This window comes from Ranitomeya variabilis, chromosome 5 (genome assembly GCF_051348905.1).
Source record: "Ranitomeya variabilis isolate aRanVar5 chromosome 5, aRanVar5.hap1, whole genome shotgun sequence".
In the NCBI taxonomy this organism is placed as follows: Eukaryota; Metazoa; Chordata; class Amphibia; order Anura; family Dendrobatidae; genus Ranitomeya; species Ranitomeya variabilis.
In genome coordinates, this window is record NC_135236.1 from 32,721,937 (window position 1) to 32,726,685 (window position 4,749).

At 44.8% G+C, this 4,749-nt stretch overlaps 1 pseudogene; it reads left to right on the forward strand.

Moving 5' to 3' along the window:
• The first annotated feature begins 568 nt into the window (after nucleotides 1-568).
• On the forward strand, nucleotides 569-4,405 carry LOC143774779 (piwi-like protein 1 pseudogene; annotated as a pseudogene).
• Nucleotides 4,406-4,749: the final 344 nt, after the last annotated feature.

Below are 4,749 nucleotides of genomic sequence, written 5' to 3' on the forward strand. Positions count from 1 at the left end.
ATCAAGGGAAAAGATACCTCAAAGTGCAGGCAATAGGACTATCATCATAAACATGCAATAAATTAATGTATCATTCATGACGTACATCTACACACTTGCAAAAAAATCAAGGATGAATATCATATATTCAAATATATCAAGTATTTTTTCCAAGAGTGTAGATGTACAGCATGATACATTAATTTACTGTATGTTAATGATTATGATACCTCAAAGTGCAGGCAATGGGACGATCTTTTCCTGTGATATTTTATATTTTGTTGTTTAATATGTCATTAATAAATACAATTTTATCTGACACTTTCGTTATGTGTCATATTGATAGGTCATATTGCTTGGTGGACACATAAGAGATACTTACTAGTGATGAGCGAGCACTAAAATGCTCTGGTGCTCGTTGCTCGGGTCGAGCAAATTGGTATACTCGGGTACTGCGACCTGAGCAACGAGCCCAATGTAAGTCTATGGGAGACCCGAGTATTTTTACCACGATCCCCCCGGGGGTCCTTTTAAGGTCTAGAAACATCTGAAAATGATGGAAACACTGCTCAAGTGACGCGGGGACATCATGGGGATCGCCCCTGTAAGCATTCCTGACTCGTAGGTCACAGCTGTAAGCAATGTTGTCAGAATTTCACGCCATTTTTACAGGTGCACCAAAAAACATACAAAAACGAAACCAAAATGGATTTTGCTGGGAAATATGTTAAGGTGCATCCTTTCCAGGGTAATGACTTGTATATAAGGCAAAATAATTAACCCCAGACCAAAATGTTCCTCCCCCACTTGGGCTATGTTCAGATGGAGCGTTTTTGATGCGTTTTTCAACTGTAACATTGCTTTCAACCACTACAAATGCTTTCACTGGGAAATGTCATTGTATCATGTAACAACCCTAGCTGGCCATGTGGTGTGTGACACATAAGCAGACCCAACTTGTTTCATTTATGAAGGAGGGACTCTTAAAGTCACATTGTTAGAGGGGCATCAGGCGGCATTAATATTCTTAAAGGGCCATTATTAAACAGTGGGTCTCCTATGCTGTTATTGCCTATGCAGTGAGTGGCTTGGCTGCCAAGAATTACAATGCACCCCAATACCCCTTTTAAGAGAGGTACAGGAGGGCCTCCTGAAATAATGTTGCATTTAATGCAAGGCCTGTGTAATGACCAGAGGTCCGAATAAGATCCAGTGAGTCACAAACCAAGACTAAGGCAGAAATCTCCAACAGTTGTTTACTCAAAGGCAAAATAACTAAGGTAATATGGAGAATACCAAGGCAGATGCACCCCAAAGATACACTAATTCAGCAGCAGCTGAAATCACTGTGCCACTCCAAGGTCTCCTGAGAACTGTATGCTCCAACAGACTAATAATCAATTTACCTAACAGAACAACTCAATACAAGAACAAGTGTAAATTGAATGTAGTGTTATCAAGGGAGCCCCTGGAATGGCACACTGAGTATAACTTATACACATCTAATATTCAATACACCTCCAAAGTAACGATAAAACACTCTGAACAGGGATACCCGGGTATCTATGACTATGGTACCGTATCCTGAGATAGATCTCGTCTCAGGCAGGAATCTGCACAGGCTGCAGCCAGTCCATATCTTCAGCGCCAATAAGTTACAGCAAGCTCCTCTTGTCTTGTCGGCCGATGCCGAGCCCAAACGCCGGGGACTTAGTTTAGTGGCCTCACGATGTTGTCTCTGCTCCTGTAGCTCCTAGAAATGCTCCCACAACAACCCGTCCATCTCTATATCAGCAGTCTGTCCAAACTTGTCTCTCCACTCAATGCACAGGGACTCCCCAGACTCTCAAATACGTACTGGGTTTTCAGTCAGTCTCAGTCTTCCAAAATAAAAGGTTAGCTCTTCTCCAGAAAAACGTTAGCAACAACAAGTCTCTCACAGGGTTAAATAAAAGGTTAGCTCTTCTCCAGAAAAACGTTAGCAACAAAAAGTCTCTCAAAAGCTTTTTCTCCAACGCACTCGCAGTAAATCCACATAGTCTCTTTCTATATCACTGCAGCTTCTTCTTCTCTTCCTGCCTTTTCTTCTCTGCTCTCACTTCCTTATCTGACACTTTACACACAGGACACCAGACCCCACCCACCAGCACACATGGTCTCCGGGAGTCTGGCAGTGTCTGTCCCCTGCTGCAGCAGGCAAAAACCACAGGGTCCTAGTGCTCTCTCAGTGGGACTACAGTTCACCCTCTTACACCTGCCCTGCTATCAAGTCATATGCACCTCAATAAGCTTTTGAACCCAGGTGCTGGATGGCCACAGGGAAACCCACTTCACATTCTTCAGTTGGTCCTGCAATACTGATTCCTTATGCACTGAATGCAAGGGCCGCCTTGACCCTAATTTGTAGTGGTACAACACGACACTCGTACTATCATGCGAGTTAGGTACTCAAGTAGGGCATCCAGCCCAAAGCAATACAGACAATAGAGAAACTTGGCACTCAAAAATACTTTAGCGTGGATAGTTATTTATTCAATGTGCGTCCATAGAGACAAAAGTTGAACGTTTTCGGTCCACATCCGGACCTTCATCAGAACAATTATACTGGTATACTGGGAAATACGTATATCCTGTCAAAACTGGTTCCAACAGAGTTTTCATAGAAGCCTGGATGCGAAGAGGAATCCTTAGTGTGTCAGCGCACATGGACGGCGACAGAAGTTGCGTGTTGAGTGAGCGCATTAAAAATTAGGCACAATACACACTAGTGCGTGGTATGTGTACGAAGTAAAAGATGAGCTGATGAGCAAGATCCCAGGCCCGCGGCCGAGCTCATGTGCAGAAGCAGGCCCCACAAAGACCACCTGGACAGGTACAGCAGCCTCAAAGACCCCGGCCATCAGTCAGATCTCAGCAGCCAGCACCTGAGCCTTTGCTCGTCGGAAGAGGGCACCAGAGAGGTCCGCCAGAGACCATCGCCCGTGGTTCTGCAGGTGTCAGCTGGACTTGCAGAAGTGTCTATCAGGGAACGGGGCGGCCGTAGGCGTGATTTCCATGACGTCGGGGTGAACACCCGGCAGACTATCGAACACGTCCAAAAATCGAAAGCTGGTACCTTTGGAACCAAGATTGCTCTTGTGACCAACCACATCAAACTGGTGTCCCAACCACAGTGGGCCCTGTACCAGTATAATGTTTAGTTCAACACCGCCATGGAGTCCAAGCGTTTGGAGTATGGCTTCCTGTACCTGCATGAAGAAACCATAGGGAAGATGCGGGCATTTGATGGAACCGTGTTGTTTTTACCAAAAAGACTGAATTAGGTCACCGAGGTGTTCAGCCAAATTCGAAATGGAGAGAACGTGCGGATAACAATCACCCTGACCAACGAGCTTCCACCGACCTCGCCAACCTGCTTCCATTTCTATAACATCATTTTCCTAAGACTCCTGAAGATAACGGATATGAAGCAGGTAGGATGCAACTATTACAACCTGAGCGATGTCACCAAAGTCAGAGCCCACCGACTCGCCATCTGCCGAAGGTTTTCCACCTCCATCTTCCAGTACAAGTCCAGCATCATGTTGAGCATTGATGTCAGCCATAAAGTCCTCAGGAATGAGACTGTGGACGACATCATGAGCAGCCTCTACTCCTCGTGTGGCCCTCAGAGGTTCCAGGATGCCTGCTGCAAGGAGCTGATCAGACAGATCGTCCTCACCAAGTCCAACACTAAAAAATACCACATAGATGAGATCGCCTGAAACATGACTACAGCATCCACCTTCAAGAAGGCAGACGGAAGCGAGATCAGCTTTGTGGACTACTATAAGAACCAATACAATGAACAAGTGAAAGACATGATCCAGACGCTAATCGTGAACATCCCCCAGAGGCCCAAGCCGGGAGCCACAGACGGAGCCAACTTACTGGTGCCAGAGTTCTGTAACCTAACTGGTCAGACTGACAGAATGAGAAACGTCTTCAACGTCATGAAAGACCTGGCCGTTCACACCCACTTACCACCAGAACAGAGGGAGTGGCAAGTTTGGAAGTTCATGAACTACATACACAAGGATGAGAGCATTCAGAAAGAGCTACGTGACTGGGGGCTGAATTTCGATACCTAACTACTTCAGTTCGAAGGTAGAATCGCCCCTCCGTAAATAAATTGTGCAACAAAAAATCTGCTGAATATAATCCACAGTTTGCTGATAGGTTGCAAGAGCAGAGGGGTCCCGTCCTGATCAGCCCCCCCGATATATGAATAATTGGCTGCTCTTTTACACCTGAATCAAATTAGGAAGCGGCGAACGCTCTTCTGCAGAACCTGTTCAAGATCACACAGCAAATGCGCATCAAGATGAACCAGGCAGTGTTGGTTGAAGTCGGGGACTTTTTGGGGGGGTTTTTGGTGAATTTTTGAAAAAAATAAAAAAATAGTAGAGCAAGGCTAGCAGACAGAACTATGCAACTTATGCCTGCGAAGCTACGATTTTCCCACCACTGATACACCAGGCCTCAAAGTGACATAACAGACTGTATAAATTTATTTTAGTTTTTTTCAGATTTTTTTGATAAAAATTAAAAATGAGTTGAACAAGGCTAGCAGACAGAACTATGCAACGTATGCCTGCGAAGCTACGATTTTTCCACCACAGATACACCAGGCCTTAGCCTGACATAACAGACTGTATAAAATATTTTTTGTTTTTGGTGATTTAAAAAAAAAAAAAAAGAAAGAAAAAGGAGAACAATGCTAGCACACAG